This window comes from Dipodomys spectabilis, unplaced genomic scaffold (assembly GCF_019054845.1).
Source record: "Dipodomys spectabilis isolate Male_0828 unplaced genomic scaffold, ASM1905484v1 ptg000355l, whole genome shotgun sequence".
NCBI lineage: Eukaryota > Metazoa > Chordata > Mammalia > Rodentia > Heteromyidae > Dipodomys > Dipodomys spectabilis.
This window is the reverse complement of record NW_024871032.1, coordinates 161353-182245: the sequence shown is the minus strand read 5'-3', so window position 1 is coordinate 182245 and position 20893 is coordinate 161353.

Sequence of the window (20893 nt, the reverse complement as noted above, 5' to 3'; positions counted from 1 at the left end):
GAGTTAAACCATGTTTACAGGCCCATATCAATCATTGAAATAGAAACCGCAATAAGATACCTCCTCTCTAAGAAAAGCCCAGAACGGATGGGTTTACAGCGGAATTCTTAAAGGCCTTCAAAGAAGAGCTCACACCAATAATCACCCAACTCTTCAATGAAGTGGAAAGAGAAAGTTTACTACAAAACTCATTCTATGAATCAACCATAATCCTCATCACAAAACCAGGCAGGAACTCATCAAAGAAAGAGAATTATACACCCATTTCTTTGATGAACATTGATGCAAAATTTCTCAACAAAATTTTGGCCAATCGACTTCAACAATTCATCCAAAAAATCATAAACAACGATCAAATTGGTTCCATTTCATGTTTGTAAAGCTGATTCAATATACATAAATCAATTATTATAATTCATCACCTCAACAAGAGCAAAGATAAGAACCATGTGGTTATCTCAATAGATGCAGAAAAAGCATTTGAGAAGATCCAACACCCATTTATGATGAAGATTCTGGAAAAATTAGGAATCCAGGGAACACTCCTTAATACAATAAAGGCTGTATATGACAAACCTACAGGCATCCTTATACTTAATGTTGTAAAACTAATGTCTTTTCTTCCTCATTCAGGAACGAGATAAGGATATCCACTCTCTCCACTTCTCTTCAATTTAGTAGTAGAATGCCTAGCTACAGGAATAAGAAAATATGCAAATATAAAAGGGGTCCAAATAGGGACCCCTTTTTTGCAGGTGACATGATCTTGAATTTAGAGAATCCCACGGACCTAATCCCAAATTACTCAAGCTGATTCAAAACTTTGGCAAAGTAGCAGGGTATGAAATGAACCCTCAAAAAACAATGGCTTTTCTCTATGCCAACAATGAGAAAAACGTGGCTGAAATCAGGAAAGCAACTCCATTCTTAATAGCCCCACAAAGAATAAAATACCTAGGGATTCACTTAACAAAAGAAGTGAAGGACCTCTATGATGAAACTTTAAAAACCTGATAAAGGAATCAAAACAGTTCTAAATCTAAGATTGCAGCATCCATATTCCAGAACATGCCTACAGAACTAGGTATAAACTACATCGACTGTTTTTCCTTCAGTGACCTAGCTGTAAGAAAGCCCCCATTTGGTCACAGGTGTGGATTGTAGGAAAAAAGACAATTCAGTATAAAGAAAATCAAAGGATCTGGGACACTTACAGAAATTCTGGACATCACTTCCACTTGAGGAGTTGCTGTGCAGGCCCAATATTGGATCTTAAGCAAAATTAGAGATTACAAAAATTAAAACCCAATGTCTAGTAACCTCTAAAAGGCCTGGTTAATTCCTTAGTCCTCACACCTGATACTGTGATCTAGTGGGAAAACCAGAGGGAAGATTTCCAGCTATTGCAGATATCTTCCTTGGTGAATTATGAGCTATCAACTCAGTCAGGTGGGTCCAGCAGACTTGGCTCAGGTCAATAAAACTGAGTGTAGAAGTTTGAATCTCCATACAGTGAATGGAATTTTGGCCTCTTACTACGCAGTTTGGGCGACCTTGGGTAGCTGTGGACAAGAAGTCTCTTTTTAATAGCCTGTCCTTTGTGCATGGAAACATAATAACTAGCATCAGTGGTCACCCCAAGGAAGAACAAGAGAGCCACACTAGAGGGACGGAGGTCAAGCTCATACCGTCATTTTATGCTGCTTGAATTGACATGTTCTGCATGTATTTTAGTAATTGACGAATAAAAATTAATATTACATATAGAATTTTAATTCCTCTTTGTTTCTGTCTTTATTAGATTATTTTTCTAAGGGAGAAATTTTGAGTATCCTAGATCAGAAGATCCACTGCATTGGGGAAAGATCAGGGAGTCAATAAAGCCCACTATTAACCAGTTATGAGACCAACAGTAAGTCCTTGCACTTTCTGGCCTCAGTTAATCTATTTTCTATATATCTTCCTGCTGTCCTCTGGAAGTTCTATGGAGCCAACCTCATGTGCCAGACCAACGTGTGGCTAAAATTACAAAGCTGTTCTTCTGTGTGCCAAAGATTAGGTGGGGTTGGGGTGGGGCCAGGACAGGCTAGGCTACGGTGGACAGTGCTTTGATAGCAAAACCAGTAAGTCCATCCAGATCAGGCCAGTGAAGCACAAGACATCATCTTGTCTCCAATTTGTTGTACAAACTCCTCTAAGTCCCTGCTCCAAGGTGCTGGCTGTAGGATCTGGTGTCTGAGAGGCTTGCATTGAACTTCTCTACAGTTCATGGTCCACTTTACATAACGAAGTCTGCTGTCAAATATGTATGTATGTGTGTGTATATGTGTGTGTATGTAGCATGTTATACTTAACACTATGTCATATGTTCTTACGGGAAATATTTGCTTAACCCATGTGAAAAAAACTACCTAGTGCCAAAGTACACAAAAAGTTCAAGCTGCTATTAGTACCAGTAATGGTTTATTATTAGCACTAGCAGAAGTATAAATTGGAACACATAGAAGGACCCATCTGATCTACAAGGTAAGAATTCAGGAATCATATCCTCCTCTGCTGCATCTGTTGAAAAGACAAATCTTTTCAAGAGACTTGGGGAAGAAGGGGTTAACTCTACCTGTGAGGCTCAAAAGAAGCCCCATGCTGGCATATGAGTACTATCATGCACACACACACACACATACACACACACACTGGTAGGTCCATCAGTATATCAGTATTCTCAGGCATCTTCCATGAGCTGTGAAATCTATACAGCAAAGTCTAGAACTGTGTGGGAAACAGGAGCAGAGCAGCTTGTCAACACTTCACCAGATGTCTGACTTGTCTTCCACTGCCCAGTAGTAGATTTATGTTATCTCAGATGCTCTCTGAGCTGGAGGGACAGTGAAGGGATTAGAGAATCTACAAAGGTAATTTGAGCAGTCCAGCATCATGAAAGTACTTCATTTAAATGCTAGTTTATTAGTAAGCGATGAGCACGCTTGGCCAGTACTGACATATATCATGTATTCTCCCTATTTTGTTTAAATAAAAATCAGTATTTATGAACTCTCATTTCTCCTTGTCCCTTCTGGTATATTCCTGTAGTGTCTAATGCCTCACGTTAAAGCTTCACTCCCCCCTATCTCTGGTGAACTTTGGTGAGTATTACCAAGTAATTTTCTTATGTAATGCAACCAAGATAAAGATCATGAAGAAAATAGTGTTACCTTCAAGCTAGTATGGATATCTCTTCTGATAAAGGAAGATGATGGTCTTACCACCATCATGCAAAAGATTCTGCCTCTGGAGACAGGGGATTGTATTTCCTCTGACTTCTGAGTTTCCTCTGGCCTCCTAGTAAAGGAATTCCTTTCTAGGAAAAAAAAGCATGCCATCAAATTGCAGAAGGCCAGCACATCCACATTGTTCCTGCTTAAAAACAGTTTTAAAAAAACAGTTCTCCTAGCCGTAGACTGATGATTCACACCCATAACCCTAACCATTCAGGAGTATGAGAGCAGAGGATCTCAGTTCAAAGCTCGCTGGGCCAAGAAGAGTTCATGAAACTTTTATCTCATTCACCACACAAAGCCTTTAAGAGAGTGGTGGGCCAAGCGGTACAGTGCTACCCTTGAACAAAAGAGCTCAAGGACAGTGCCCAGGCCTGGAATTAAAGCCTCATATTGGCATACAAACACACACACACGCACACACACACACACACACACACACACACACACAAAGCTAGAAGTGAGACTGTGGCTCAATAGTATAAGTTTAGTCTTTTTTCTGCATTTTTTAATTGTAAAAATGCTGTAAGGACGGGTTACAGTTACATGAGCAAGGTAATGAATATATTTCCTATGGAGCATTGTTGCCTCCTCCTTTGTATTCCCCCTACCATTCCTTCCCTCCCTCCTCAATTATCCTCCACCCCCCCCCCCGCCAAATTTGTGAAGTTCGTTTTCAACTTAGTGTTTTGTACACCTCATTGTTACAATGGGTCGACCTGTACCCAAAAAATACAAACTTAAGTCATATGTGAAAAATTTCTCTGTGGGAAAATGTCAAGGCCCAGCATGCAAGCCCAAATATCAGTACACATTAAAAAACACTACTCTTAATAAGCTTTCCAGACTGGTTCTCTTTTTTTTATGGTACTGAGGTTTGAACTCAGGGCCTCATATTTTCTAGATACCCAGTCTACGATTGAGCAACAGCTGTGAAAGTTTTGCACTGTTTGTGAGAGAGGGTCCATATCTTGCTCAGGTGTGGAACTGGATTTCAGTCCTCCTATTTTCCTCTCCCATCAGTGCTGGGATGAGAGGTGCGCACCACTATGCACAGCTTCTTCTGTTCAGATAAGGTCTCACAGAATTCTGATTGGGTTAGCCTGAAAACGCAATTTTCACTCTCTCAGCCTCCCGAAAAACTAAGCCTATACGTGCATATCACTATTCTTAGCTTATTGAAGCCCTAGATTTAATCACCAATACAAAAATTGAAAATGAAAATAAATTTAAATGGAAAGGCAGTATGGTAAGAGCAGGGAAAAGGGATGAATCAATGATCCTGGGCAGCTCCTCAAGTCCAATCAGGAAGCTTTATTTACTGACATTGGGAATAAAATGAAACTGTGTAACAAGACAGGCTTGCCTGCTTTTCCTTAGCAACAAGACAGCCTTGCCTGTCTTTCTGCATTTATGCCAGAGCCAAAGGGCTCAGTAGACAATGAATAAGGAAGAAGTTAGAGCTCTTTTTGTAAGATGAAAAAGAACAAGCCTTGGACACGTCTGGAAACCAACAAAGCATCTGGAGCCTTAGACTCTTAGGCCTTTCAGAAACTACTATTCTAAAGAAACCAAATGTTCAGAGAGAAAGCTCTGAGGTGTGTAGATTCCATTATTCAACACCCAGACTTCCCAATGACACAATTCTTCCTGCCAACAATAGTCCTTCAGAGTGATTCTCAGGGGTAAACACACTGTCCTCTGCTACCCACCAGACATTAGCCCACATCATGAGAGCATCAGGAGGTGCTCAGCCCTGTAGCAATCCAAGGAAGACTCTCAGAGGACCACACCTAATCTCGTGATGTACTCAGGCCTCCTAAAATCCAACAGCTGCCAGAAGGTGTCCTCAACCCTTCAAAAAGTTCAAGCTGTGATGCCCAGCTCTACAGCCCAAACTCCGGACCCAGTGTTAGCCCTGTTGAGTGACATGCAAGACAAGTAGGACTCTCTGATAAATTTCTTAAAATCATCAGGCTCCGTGCCAGCATCCAGTTTCTTGTCCTCTGGTGACAAAGCCTTGTGGTGATTCAAGACAGAAGCAGCCATGACCTCAACTCCATCTGCCATGGGCAGTTCAGCAAGCGTTTTTCTTTTGCTCCCTCAGGGGTTGGCTTTAATTTTTGGATAATCTCACCATTACTGTCTCCTAATATCACTGCCCTTAAGGGGCGACCCCCTACCCAACCAAAAAGTCAAACAATGTAGAGGTGTTTTCTTTGGACAAACCAGCCTATCCATGATCTCATTTCCAGGGCATCATCTTCCCTCAGAAGCCTTGGAAAGGGCATCTTCTCCCTTCGACAGCAGGCCTCTAATTCCTCCCAAACCTGCTGACCACAGCAGCCTCTAGCATGCTGGACACTCCATGTCCAAGTTGAGAGAGCTGCTTTCCCCAAGTTCTTTGGCTGAGGAGATGCTAGGCAGTTTCTTGTACCTTCAGGTGGCCCATATTGAGGACTCTGCAAAGCCGTCCAGCAAGATTTCACCTACCAGCCTGCCCAGTGTGCAATCCTGGTGTTCGCTTGGTCTCTGGCTTCCCTAGATCTGTCGTGTTAGTAAACCCACAGATCCCCCTGCCAGTACCACCACTGAATTGCCCACCAAGAGCACCGAGTGCTCCTGGTCTGTCTACTTTGGTCTTTGGGATTTTGCCCATCACGAGAATGGGGCCCTCTGGTGCAACCAGTTATAGGGGGATATTTCTGTGTAGCAAGCAAGTCTAGCTTTTCGTTTGGAAGCCAGCAGACTACTAGTGTAGGCTCATCACCTCTCCCCTGACAACCTGGACAGCACTGTCCCTCCCACCTCCATTGCCCACCCTGTGTTTAGGGGCCCCCTCAGCTCAGCTTCTGCTCCCTGAACCTGCCCATGTATTCTGGAAAGAGCCCAGAGAAGCCTTTGGTATCTGTTGTGCCCCAGAAGTCAGGCCACAGTGAGGCTTCTGTTGCCCACAGCCTTGCTCCTAGCACAATCACCAACAGATCAGTGTTCCCAGGATCCAATGCAAACCTCTGACTTGGGTCAAAAAAGAGGCTGTGCTTGTGCCGCTCATAGTTACCGGTCAGCAGTCCTTGCACAGGGGAATCTGCTAAGGCCATCCCAGTAGCTGCAGGGACTCTGACATCAAGACAGGGGCAGGTACAACCATGCAGGCTGACTTTGTAGTAGCTCCTCTTCCATGTGCATGGCCTTTGAAGCAGAACATGGCAATGCAAAAGATCACACACACTAGGAGAACCTGATAAACAATAGTCCTGTGCTCAGAGACCTGACAGAGGTAAGAAAGAAAGAGAGAGACAGAGACACAGAGAGAGAGACAGAGAAAGGAGCTAGCTCTGCATTGTACCTGTTTCAATATCACTGCTGAGAAATGCATATTTTCACCAAGAAATAAAGTGGAAAACTTCTAACTCTAACTCTGCTGGAGTAGCTGGGATCAATCTAGACTTCTACCATAAACAATAACAAAAGTGGAAACTATGTGAAAAACAAACATATGTATGTAAATGTAGGCATATAAATGTGTAGCCATACATATGTATATTCACATATACAATGTGAATATGTAATATATGTATAATATATAATGTATATATGTATAATGTACAGGGAGGAAAAAAGAAATACATAGTATTTGAAGGAGTAATGACCAAACCTTCCCAGTTTTGATTGAAAGCATGAACTCTTCTATGCAGGCACCTAGCAGCTCAAAACAGTCAATTAGCATAATTACACAGGTCCACACTAAGACACATTCTAAACAGTCAAATACAGAAAACCTCCCAAAGTACAGAGGCACAAATCACACACAAGTGATCTTCAAAGAAACTAGATTAACTATTAGACAGCAAAGGCAACAAATTTAAAGTGCTAAAGGACATACCTAAAATCAAGCTTTCTAACCTTTCTACTTCCTCCAATGTGAGAGATGAGCTAAGTACCTACCCATGGCTTAGGCCTATAATTCTAATTACTTGGGAAGATGAATTGTGAGGATTGTGGCTCAAAGCCAGTCTGGACCTCTAGGATCAAGTTGTAGGATAGTGTCCTTGAGAAGGACGGAGGCCTTTGTGCCGTATTTTTGCTGGAATAAGGCACAGTACAAGTTGGCCATCAAGAATGGATGCTATAAGTTAGTGTCTCCTCAGAAGCAATTTATAAGATGCAGTAGTCCTCTAGAAGGTCAGAGCACCTTGACTACTGTCCTAGTGGTTTCAGAAATGCCATGATAATGACCATGGCAAACTCAAACCCACCTGGAGTCCTTAGCAACAGTCTTTGAGGCCTAAGAGCTAGAGTGTCAATGCTGGCAGGCATTGTTACCTCACTGTCCCAGATTCTGATTGGTCCATTTCCTCCATGATGTCACTATTCCCGGTTGTGATTGTTCCATTGTGAGAGGTTATACAGGGTATATAGGAAGCCACTGTGTTCCAACTTATGTCAGTTAACAGGGCTGGGAGCTCTTGCTTGGTGACCCACTGGACTGACTCAAAGGTAAATTGATGATTATTTTGGTCACAGGGATGGTTTGTCGTTTGGATTTTGGTATTTCTTTTTACTTTTTCTGGGTTTTCCATTATTTTATTTAGATAATTTCAGGCAGACTTACTAGCTGCCACCGTACCAGCTCCTTGAAGGAGATATCAAACAATACCAGATGAAAGAGCTCATTGACCATGGTACCTATGGACAAGTGCATCTGGCCAATCTGCACCTCACAGATATGGCGATGGCAGTACTGAGGTTTTGATTCAGAGGCTGGTGCTGGGCAAGCAAGTGCACTACTCCTTGACCCTGGCCTCCAGTCCTTACTCTTCATTTTACTTTAGATGAGCTCTTATTGTATTATTTTGCTTGAGTTATCATCAGACTGTGATTGTAATGTATTTTCCTGCTGGAAAGCTGGCACCTACCTTAGATAGTTCAAACCTTTTTTGCCTTTTTATATTTTTTGTTAATATTTTTCTTATTGTTATAAAGATGGTGCACAGAGGGAGTACATTTATATGTCATTTTAACATTCAAAACTTTATTTAAAAGAGTGAACATGCATAAAATCACTAAAATTTATCTCTAGAAAAAATGACGATCAGAATAAATGTTTTTGGAGGCTGGGTCAGTGGCATTTGGTGTTTTTCTCATTTCAGCTCTAGACATTGCTACATAGTTCCAAGACCGCATGGCCTAAAAAAAAAGGAAAAGTAAAAAATGATCCTTTAGGGCACAGCTGTGGAAGATTTGAAATACTCTTGTACATTTTATTGACCATTTGTACACTTCTGTGTTGATGGAAAGTGATATAGCATTATGGAAGAATTTGAAACCATAACATAGCTACCATAACATAGCATTACCACTTGACCCAGGAATTCCATTGCTCATTGCATACCCAAAATAACTGAAAACAAAAGCTAGTAGTTTATATGCCAATTATAACATCAACAATGTTCACTATAGTCAAGAGTTGGAAACACCTGGAGTGTTTATCAGATGAATAGGTTTATGAAATGTGAGGTATGCATAAACGGATTATGACTTATCCACAAAAAGGCTTCAATAAATATATGCCTGTCACAGATGGACACAAAAAATAATCTACTATTTATTTGAAATATATTGACTAAACCATTTCATAAGAGAAAATGGAAGATTAAAAATTTCTGGGGCAGGTCATTGGGGTGATCATTGCTCAATGATTGTGTGGATTCCATCAGTATCAAAAAGAAACTTCACAAATAGAAATCATTGTTACAAATCAGTGCGGATATAATTAATGTCACTGAATTTTATACCTTCATAGCAAACATGAGGCCCTGCGTTCAACCCCCAGCACATCCAAATAAAAGCTAAATCTTCATCTGTTACCTATCTAATGTGGTAGGTGCTGTTCTACTGATTTGACTGTATTCCTCAAAGGAACTCTGGTATTTATTCATGCTTTTACACATAATCAATTATTTGAATATTGACATTAAGTTTTAAAGGAAACCTTTAGTAAAATGAGGGCAGTGCCTACAGTTCTAAATCAAGACACTAAGTAGGAAGATCCCTAGGGATACTGTCAAGGCTGTATAGAGAGGTTATGTCTAAATCCCCATGCTAGCTGCTGAAACTGGAGGGATAATTGTTTGTAAGCAATTACAAGTGAGATATAAGTGAGAGTTAAGTTTCTGATCACATTAGATTTTAGTCACATCATCTTGGATTTAATATTTACATGAAATTTTAAAAATTTCCTTTTGTATGTCATATTGAAACTTTGTACAATGTTCTTGTTTTCTACATTTAAAAAGAAACATAGTTTTCCTTTGTATCATATTAAACATGACTTTTTTTCTGTATTACAATTAAATTATATATTTTTGAAAGTTTTTATGTTTGTTTTTCTGCATGTGGGAAATGGCCACTGTCTCAACAACTCAGTTGAGACAGAGCTGCTCAGTTCTTCCAATTGAGCCATAGCTCAACTTCCAGCTTCTTTCTTTTTGAAGTCTCATGAAAAGCCCAGCACAACTAAGGAGGCTGAAATCTGAGGATCTTTGTTTGAAGTCAGTCTTAGCAGCAAAGTCCGAGATTCTTATTTCCAATTAATCACCAAAATTTGGAGGTTGTAGAACTCTAGCCTTGAGTGAAACAGGGCAAGTTCAAGCCCTTGCACTGGTAATTACACACACAAGTCTCATGGACTTTCTTGCTTGGACTGGCTTTGAACTGCAGCCCTTCGAATTCAGCCTGCTGGGTAGCTATTATTTACGGACATGAGAAAACAGCCTGTGACTTATTTTAATAATATTTTTAATCAGCTCTTTCTTGTCTTCAACTTCAATGCTTTTTTATTTTGCTCAGTAGACATGATCTCTGGGCCATATTGCTGTTTCTTAGCTATTTTTATGATGGGTAGGAGTGAACTCTGGGCCTGGGTGCTGTCTTTGTGCTTTTCAGATTAAGGCAAATGGCCACAGTGCCACTTCAGGTTTTCTGGTGGTTAATTGGACATAAGAGTCTCATGAACTTTCCTGCCCAAGCTGGCTTTGAACCATGATCTTCATATCTCAGCCTCCTGAGTAGCTAGGATTGCAGGCAATAGCCACCAGCGCCCTTCGGTTTCCTAGCTTTTTTGACTCAAGTAAGTTTTACAACTTCAACCACAGCACCATTTCTAGCGTTTGCCTGGCTTATTAGACTTAAGATTCTAATGTAGGGGTTGGGAAGGTAGCTCAGTGATAGAGCGCTTGCCTTGCATGCCTTAGGCCCTGGGTTCGATTCCTCAGCACCACATAAGCAAAAAGAAAAAAGCCGGAAGTGGTGCTGTGGCTCAAGTGGTAGAGCGCTAGCCTTGAGCTGAAGAGCTGAGGGGCAACGCCCAGGCCCAGATTTCAGGCCCCACGACTGGACCAAAAAAACCCAAAAAACAAAAAGATTAAAAAGATTCTACTGTACTTTTCTGTGTAGTCTGGCTTCCAACCATGATCCTCAGATTTCAGCTTTCTGAGGTGCTCCAATTATACACATGAACCACAAACCCATTGCTCATTTAAAAACATTAATATGTTCCTTTTCCAAGTTTTCTTTTTAAAATTTTCTTATGTTTGCATATGTGCAATTCCTGAGGCTACAAATCAGGGCCTGGTTACAATGCCAGAGCTTTTTCTTCAAGACTAGTGGCTTACTACATGAGCTAAAGTATACCTTGTGGCTATAATTATTTTGTCCTGGTGCTTGAATGAAGGCCCTGGGTGCTATCCTAGAAAGTGATTGCCAAGTTTGCCACTTGAGTCACAGCTCAAATCCAGGATTTATTTTTTGGAAATTCTTGGTAGTTAATAGGACTTAACTGTTTTATGCAAAGCCAAGCATGAATCAGTTGGCTGAAATCTGAGGATCATGGTTCAAAGCCAACCAGGGCAGGAAAGCTGATGAGGTTTTTAGGTCCAATTAATCACTGAAAACCTGGGAGTGGAGGAATTTTATGCTTAAACAAAACAGCACAACATTAAGCCACAGGATGGCACATTGATGCCTCATGGACTTCCTTGTATGGGTTAGCTTTGAACCAGGGTCCTCAGATTTCAGCCTCTCTTCATCCACTCTGCGTTGTAAATTTTATTGGTCTTGTGGCTTGACCTCTGACTCTTGGGATTAAATTTTAGCTTTTATACTCAAGGCTGGTGCTTTTCCACCTCAGCCACAGTTCAAGGCTTTGTGGTGTGTAGCTGGAGATGAGTCTCAAGCATGTTCCTGCCCAGGCTGCCTTGACACTACAATTCTCAGATGTCAGCTTCTGTGTAGTAAGGATTGAACACATGACCAGCAACATTTGGGTCATTTTTAAAACTTTAATATAGGCTTGCTTAAACCTTTTCTTATTTCTTACCTTTTGCTTGTCCTGGGAGTAGAAACTGAAGCTCAGATGCTGTCTCAGGGCATACATGGGACTAACCATAAAATGTGTCTTTTAGGGGGAGGTTAATTGAAGAGAAGAGAATCATGTAGAGCTAGACCAGATTCAGGAGGCTGAAAATTGAGGTAAGTCCATGATATTCTTTTCTCCAATTAACAACTAAAAAACTGACAGTAGAAGATCATTGATCAAAACTGAAAATTCAAGCACCAGGAGTGGCACACACACACACACACACACACACACACACACACACACACAGAATTCTTATGAACTTGTATACTTGTGCTAAGCTTTAAACAGTATCCTTAAATTTCTGCCTGAGTACCTAGAATTACAGATGTGAGCCACCAATTATTGGCTCATTGAAACCTCTGTTATTGGCCCTTTCTTCTCTTCTTCTACCCTGATTTCCACTTATCTCATTCCTGTTGGTCCTGGTCTCGAACTCATGCAAGGCCTGGCCTGATTCAGGAGGCTGAAATCTGGCCATCATGGTTTGAAAGTGGCCTGAGCAGAAATGTCCACGAAACTCTTACCTTCAGTCAACAAAAACCTATCCCCAGTGTGGCCACCACACACAAAACAGTCTCCTGGAATTTCTTGATTAGGTTTTCCTTTACACTGGATCACATAATTTAGCCTCCTGCATTTCTAGAGTTACAGACATGAGACAATAGTCCTAGGTTCTCTACTTCCAACCATTTAGTTTTCTTATTGTGATCCTGAGGCTGGATCTCAAAAACAGGGCACTGTTTCATAGGTTTTTCACTCAAGGATGGTGCTTTCCAACTACAGCCACATCTTAATTTCTGACTTTTTGCTAGTTAGTTGAAGACTTATGCACTTCCCTGCCCAGGCTGGCTATGAAAAACAACCTTCAGATTTCAGCCTTGTGAGTCAATAGGATTACACATATTGACCAAAAACTCATGCAAATGGCTCATTTTGAAACTTTAATTGGACTTTCTCACCCTTTTTTTTTTTTTAATTCTTTTTCATAGTCTTCGGGCTTGAACTCAGGGCTTCGGCACTGTCCCTGTTACAACTAAAGGTGAGAACTCTATTACTTCAGCCACAGTGCCACTTCCAGCCTTTCGTATTTATGAGGTACTGAGGAATTCAAACATGCTAGGAAAGCACTCTATCACTAAGCCACATTCCTAGCCATTCTTACGCCTTTTAATTTTTATTTTTATTTCCATTTTTATGCTGGTCCTGGGTCTACAAATTAACGCAGGTAGTCACGGAGGATTTAATTCAAGACTAGCACACTAAAACATGAGCCACAGTACAACGTGTGGTTATTTTTTGTTTTGTTTTAAGTAGCTACTTAGAGTTGAGTCCATGAATTCTCCTACCTGAGCTGGCTTTCAACTATGATCCTCAGATTTGAGCCTCCTGAGTAGCTACTATCACAGCTGTGTGCCACCATTGCTTGGCTCATTTTGAACTCTGAAATTGGCTTTCTTCTCCAACCCTTTTCTACATTCATTTATTTTATTCTTTGTGTGTGTGTTGGTACTGAGCTTAATATCAAGGTCTGGATGCTGTCCCAGAAATTATTTTCTTATTTCTGCCATTTGAGATACAGCTCAATCACCAGGTTTTATTTTTCTTCTTTTTGGTGGTTAATTGGAGATAAGAGTCTCATGTAAAGTGTGGCAAGACTCAGGAGGCTGAAATCAGAGGATTGCAGATTGAAGCCACCCTGGGCAGGAAAGTCCATGAGACACTTTTCACCAACTACCAAGAAACTGGGAGTGGTAGAACTCCTACAAAAATTCAAGCCCTATGTTGGCACACACACAGAAAAAAAGTTCGGTGGACTTTCCTGTTTGGTCTAGTCTTTAAATGGTATCTTCAGACTTCAGCCTCCTGAATAGCTAAAAATATAAGAATGAACCACCAGCCCCAGACTTATTTTTAAATCTCAAATAGTCATTTCTTCTCTTCTTTCAGCTTTCTTTTTGGTCGACTTTGAGCTGAATTATGGACGTGTTTCCCAGGTTTTTCACTAAATTTCAGTACTTTACAACTACTATCACACCTTCATTTACAGTGTTTTCTGGGTAGTCGGAGATAATTTCAATAACTTTCCTGCCCAGGCTGGCTTTGAGTTGTGATTCTCATATTCCAACTACGTGAGTTGCTAGGAATATATAAATAAACCAAAAATGCCTAGTGCTATTTGAAACAATAACTTTCTCTTTCTCCATCTTTCACCATTTGTACTCCTTTTTTATATCTTTTTGCAAGTGTCTGTGTTGGGGTCTCAGCACCAGGGCCTGTGTGCTGTCCCAGAGCTTTCTGTTTAAGACTAGTACTTTAGCACATGTGCCAAAGCACAGCTAGTGGAATATTTTAGTGACAAATGAAACAGGAGTCTCATGGATTCTCCTACTTGGGCTGGCCTTCAACCATGATCCTCAGATTTCATCCCCTTGAGTAGCCAATAGCACATCTGTGAGCTACCAATGCTTGATTTATTTAAACCTCTGTCATTGTCTCTTCCTTCTGTACGTCTAACCTCCTTTTCTTTAATTCTTCTGTGATTTCCTGGGGTTTGAAGTCAGGGCTTTCTTGCTATCCCAAAAGGTGATTGCCCAGTTCTGCCACATGAGCCACAACTCAATTCCCAGGTTTTCTTTTCTGTTTGATAATTATTTGGAGATGAGTCTGAGGCAAAACATAGCATGAATCAAGCCAGCCTGGGCAGGAAAATCCATGAGACTAAGACCTCCATTTAACCACTAAAAAGCTGGGAGTGGTAGAGCTCTATTCTTGAACAAACCAGCACAAGTTCAAAGATGGCACACACAAGGTTCAGGATGGCATGCAGATGCACACACGCACAAACAGAAAGTCAAATTGATTTTCTTGCTTGTGTTAGCTTTGAAAAGATTTCAGTCTCTTTTCTTACACTCTCCTTTGTATTGATTGTTTTTTCACTCCTGTAATTTTTTTAAATTGTGAAAATACTGTACAGAGGGGTTACAATTACATGAGCAAGATAATGAGTATATTTCTTATCAAGCATTGTAGCCTCCTCTTTTGTTGCCCCTTCCCATCCCATCCTCCCCTCATCCCCCACCCAACCCTCCTAGCCCCACCCACCAAAGTTGTAAAGTTCGTTTTCCACATAACGATTTGTACGTCTCATTGTTGCTATGGGTCCACCTCTATCCCTATTTAAACGATATGTTTTTTCCCTACACATCCACAAATTATAAGAACATCAAATACAGCAAAAGCAGGGGTTATACCGTGGGGGAGGGACATAGAAAGCAACAAAGAGATAATCTTATAAATGTGTTAGTAACAATCGCATGAAAGAAAAAAAAACATTTGAATACATGTCTTAGGGTTCATTTCTCTAACATCAACTTATCTGAACATTTCTGCTTGACTCAGACATATACTAGCTATTGCAAATAAGTGAAACCATCGGACCTATGTTTTTTTGGGCCTGACTTACTTCACTTAATATAATTTTTTCCAAGGCTTTCCATTTTCTAACAAATGGGGCAATGTCATTCTTTCTGGTGGGGGCATAAAATTCCATTGTGTATATATACCACATTTCATAGATATATCCATCTACTGAGGGGCATCTGGGTTGGAAAGATCACCATCGAGAAAATGGCAATACTTCCCAAGGCTATCTACAAATTTAATGCGTTACCTATCAATATTCCAACCTCATTTTTCAAGGAAATAGAAGAGACAACCCAAAAATTCATATGGAACAATAAAAGACCATGAATAACAAAAAACGATCTTCAACAGAAAGAACACTGCTGGAGGAATATCAATACCAAATTTCAAACTCTAATACAAAGCCATAGGAATCAAAACAGCTTGGTACTGGTACAAGAACAGACCTCAGGACCAATGGAATAAAATTGAAAACCCAGAAATGAACCTACAGACCTATAGCCATCTATTCTTCGATAAGGGAGCTAAAAAAAATAGAATGGAAGAAAGACAGCCTCTTCAGTAAATGGTGCTGGCAAAATTAGTTAACTACTTGTAGAAAACTAAAGCTAGATCCTTATTTATCACCCTGCACCAGAATCAACTCCAAATGGATCAAACACCTCGGAGTCAAAGCAGACACTCTGAAAACTTTACAAGATGGAATAGGATAAACCATAGGTCTCAGACCGAATTTTTCTTAATTGATTGTTTTTATTTGCAATTTTTAGTGGTCCTGCAGCTTGAACTCTTGCTCTGGGGACTGTTTCCTCGTTTTTTCACTAAAGGCTGATGCATTTCCACTCCAGCCACAGCTCAAGGCTTTGTTCTAGGTAGCTGAAATAAGAGTCTCAAGCATGTTCCTGCCCAGGCTGATTTGATACCACAAACCTCAGATGTCAGTCTCTTGTGTAGTGAAGATTTTACACAGGCCAACAACCCTTGTGTCATTTTAAAACTACCTTCTTTTGTTTACTTTTTATTTTTTGCATGTGTGTGCTGTTCCTGGGTCTACTCATTTTGACTCATATTCTCCCCCAGGAGTTTTTATTCAAGACTATCCTCTATTACATGACACACACCATAACATTTTGGCGTTTTGGGGGGGGGGATTGATTAATTACAGACAAGATTTTCATGGGCTCTTCTGCCTGGGCTGGTCATCAACCATCATCCTCAGATTTCAGCCTCTTGAAAATCTAGTATGTATGAGCCACCAATGCTTGATTAATTTAATGCTCTGTCACTTGCTTTTCCTTGGTTAAATCTATTCTTCTTTACTTTATTTCTTCTGTGTGTTTTCTGGAGCTTGAACTCAGGATTTGGGGACAGTCCTAGAAAATATTTCCCCAGTTCTGCCACTTAAGCCATAGCTCAATACCCAGTTGAGTCAGGTGGCTGAAAACAGAGGACCAGGTTCCAAAGCCAGCCTGGGAAGGAAAGTCCATGACATTCTTATCTCCATTTCACCACCCAAAAGCTGGGAATGTGAGGGCACTAGGAAAAGGATGGTACACAAACACATACATCAAACATACAAACACACACACATCCATGCACCCATACACACACATACACACAAAGTGTCCTGGACTTTGCTTCTTGGCCTGGCCTTGAAACTTGATCCTCAGGTTTCTGTCTCCTGAGTAGGACTACAGCCATGATCAACAACACCAGGCTTATGTTTAAATTTACAATTGGCCTTTCTTCTCTCCTCCTACACTTTTTTAGCACTAGGAATTGACCTCTGGGTCATCCTTTTGTTTTTTAGCTTTTGCACCAAATACAGTGCTTTACAACTACAATCATATCTACACTGGGTAGTTGGGCTAAGAGTTTCATGTACTTTTCTGACCAATCTAGGTGTAAACCTTGAATAACTAGGAATACACATATGAACCAAAACCCATGCTCATTTTGAAACTTTAGTTTTCTCTTTTCCCATTTTTTTAGTTTGTGCTTTTTTGTTTTTTTGAAACATGTGTCTAGGAATTCAACTTAGGGCTTAGGTGATGTTCTAAGCTTTCTGGTTAAGATTAACACTCAACTACATGAGCCAAAGTACAGCTTGTAGCTTATTTTTGGTGGAAATTTGAAATATGAGTCTCATGGTCTCTCCTGCCTGAGCTGGCCATGAACCAAGATCCTTAGATTTCAACTTGATGAGTACCTTGTATGTGTGAGCAATCAATGTTTGATTCATTTCAACTGCTCTCACTGACTCCTTTTGTACTTCTATCCTCCTTTTATTTCTTTCTTTGTCCTGGGGCTTGAACTCAGGGCCTCAGTGTGGTCCCAGAAATGTTTTCCCAGTTCTGCCAGTTGAATCACAGCTCAACTCTAGGTTTATTTCGTGGTTAATTAGAAATGAATATCATGCAGAGCCAGACCAAACTGATGAGGCTGAAATCTGAGGATCAAAATTTGTACCAGTCTGGGCAGGAAAGTCCATGATATCTTCCAATTATAACCACTAAAAGTTGAGATTAATAGAGCCTTGACCAAATCAGTACAAGTTCAAGCAACAGGACTCACACACAACATACATACATACATACATATAGACACAAACAAACACACACACACAGACACATACACACACACAAATTTTATAGACTTTTCTACTTGGCCTGGCCTTTAAACAGCAACCTCAGATATTAGCTCCTTGTAACTAGAATTACAATTTTGAGACACCAATGATTATCTGATTGGCTCACTGAAGCTTCGGTTATTGGTTGTTTCTTCTCTTCTACCCTTCTTTACATTTAGTTGATTCTTTTTGTGTGTGCTGGTCCTGTAGCTAGAACTCATATAAGGCCTGTCTGTTTCAGGAAGCTGAAATCTGACCATCATGGTTCAAAGCCAGCCTGAGCAGGAAAGTCTAAGATCCTTACCAACAGTTAACTGCCCAAAATCTGGGAGTAGTACAGTTCTAGACCCAGGATGGTCACAACCAACTGTCTTCTGGACATTCCTGCTAGGGTTGGTTTTTACACTAGATCCCCATATTTCTGCCTCCTGAGATTCTAGAATTATAGTCATGAGTCACCAGCCCCAGGTTCTCTTCTTACAACCATTGTTTGTGATCCTTAGGCTGGATCTCTGATCCAGGACACAGCTTTCTCACTCGAAGCATGTGCTTTACAACTCCTATAACAGCTTCACTTCTGTTTTCTTGTTTGTTTTGCTGGTGATTTGATGATAAGAGACCATAGCCTTCAGATTCCATCTATCTTAGTATTTAGGATTACACACAAAACCCAAAAACTTATGACTCATTTTCAATATTTAATTGGATTTTCTTACAATTTTTTTTATTTCTATTTTTAATTTCCATATATATGCTGGCCTTGGGGCTATAAATAAGAGCCTAGGTATTGTCCCAGAATATATATATATATATATTGTTTTTTTTGGGTCCGGTCGTGGGGCCTGAACTCTGGGCGTTGGCACTGTCCCTCAGCTCTTCAGCTCAGGGCTAGTGCTCTACCACTTGAGCCACAGCGCCATTTCCGGCTTTTTTTTCTTTTTGCTTATCCGGTGCTGAGGAATCGAACCCAGAGCCTTATGCATGCAAGGCAAGTGCTCTACCACTGAGCCACCTTCCCAGTCCCAGTCCCAGTACATTTTTAAGACTAGCACTCTAATATGTGAGCCATAGCACAATTTGTGGCTTTTATTTTTACTCTAGTTGGCTAATTAGAGATGACTTCATAGACTCTCATGCCTGGGATGTCTTTAAACTCTGATCCTCAGATATGAGACTCCTGAGTAACTAAAATAACAAGTGTGAGCTACCTAGGTTTTGTTCATTTTAACCTCTGAAATTGGCTTTCCCTTTTCTTCTTCCACCTTTCTTTTCATTTATTTATTTTGTTGTTGTTCTGTGTGCTGGTCCTGGAGCTTGATCTAAATATGTGGGTGCTGTCGCAGAAATGATTGTTTCATTTCTGCCATTGGAGCCACAGCTCAAACTCCAGCTGTTTTTTTTCCTTCTTCTTTTTGGTGCTTCATTGGAGATTAGAGTCTCGTGCAAAGCACAGAATAACTCAGGAAGTTGAAATCTGAGGATCACAGTTTGAAGCCAGCCTGCACAGGAAATTACATGAGACTTTTTATCTCTGACTTGCTGGTAAGGATCCCACCTATAAGCTGAGAGTGATAAAACTCCAGCCTTAAATAAAGTAGAACAAATTCAACCCCCATGACTGGCACATGCAGGAAAAATCCCCCATGGACTTTCTTGCTTGGGCTTGCCTTAAAATGGTATATTTTTTCTTTAGCCTCCTACGTAGCTAATACAACAGTGCGTGATTAAGTTAACACTCTGTCACTGGTTATTCCTTCTCATCTTTCACAATCCTTTATTTCTGTTTTGCTGGACCTGAGGGTTCAACTTGGGGCTTCAGTGCTGTTCGTCTTTTTATGTCTTCCATATAAATGTTTTCAGGTTTGTTGTTGTAATGTTTCATTTGTTTATGCTGCTTTTTCTATCCTACATAAGTAAATTTTTATATCTTAAAAAGTAACTTTTACCTGACTACTGGTGGCTCATGCCTATAATAGTACTCAGGAGGCTGAAATCAAGGATCACAGATTGATGACATCATAGGTAGAAAACTCTGTGAAATACTTTTTTTAATTTTTTTATTGTAAAAATACTGTACAGAGGGGTTACAATTAGATGGACAAGATAATGAGTACATTTCTTATCAAGCATTGTAGCCTCCTCCTTTGTTTCCCCTTCCCATCACTTTCCAGCCTCCCTCTGTCCCCCCACCGAATCCTCCCCCCCCAACAAACTTGTCAAGTTCATTTTCGACATGACAACTTGTACTTCTCATTGTTGCAACGGGTCCACCTGTATCCTTATTTAAACGACTTGTTTTTCCCCTTCCCCTCCACAAATTATACCAACTTCAAATACAGTGAAAGCAGGGGTTATACTGTAGGGGAGACACATACAAAGCAACAAAGAAATAACCTTATAAATGCGTTAGAAACAAATGCATGAAAGAAAAAAAAACATTTGGATACATATCTTAGGGTTCATTTTCTTAACATCACCTTCTCTGAACTTTTCTGCTTGACTCATACATATACTAGATATTGCAAATAATGGAAACCATGGGACATATGTTTCTTTGGGCTTGGCTTACTTCACTTAATATAATTTTTTCCAAGTCTTTCCATTTGTAATAAATGGGGCAATGTCATTCTTTCTGATGGAGGCACAGAATCTCCTCCAACTCTTCAATGAAATTGAAAGTTCACTATCGAACACATTCTATGAAGCCATCATAACCCTCATCCCAAAACCAGCCAGGGACTCATCAAACAAAGAGAACTATAGACCCATTTCTTTGATGAACATTGATGAAAAATTTCTTAACAAAATTTTGTCCAATCGACATCAACAATTCATCCAAAAAATCATACACCAAGATGAAACTATTCATTTCAGGGATGCAAAGCTGGTTCAATATACGCAAATCAATTAATATTATTCATCACATCAACAATAGCAAGGATAAGAACCACATGGTTATCTCAGATGCAGAAACAGCATTCAACAAGATCCAACACCCCTTTATGATGAAGGTTTTGGGAAAATTAAGAATACATGGAACATTCCTCAATACAATAAATGCTGTATATGACAAACTTACAGCCAGCATTATACTTAATGGTGAAAAGCTAAAGTTATTTCCTGTTAACTCAGGAACAAGACAAG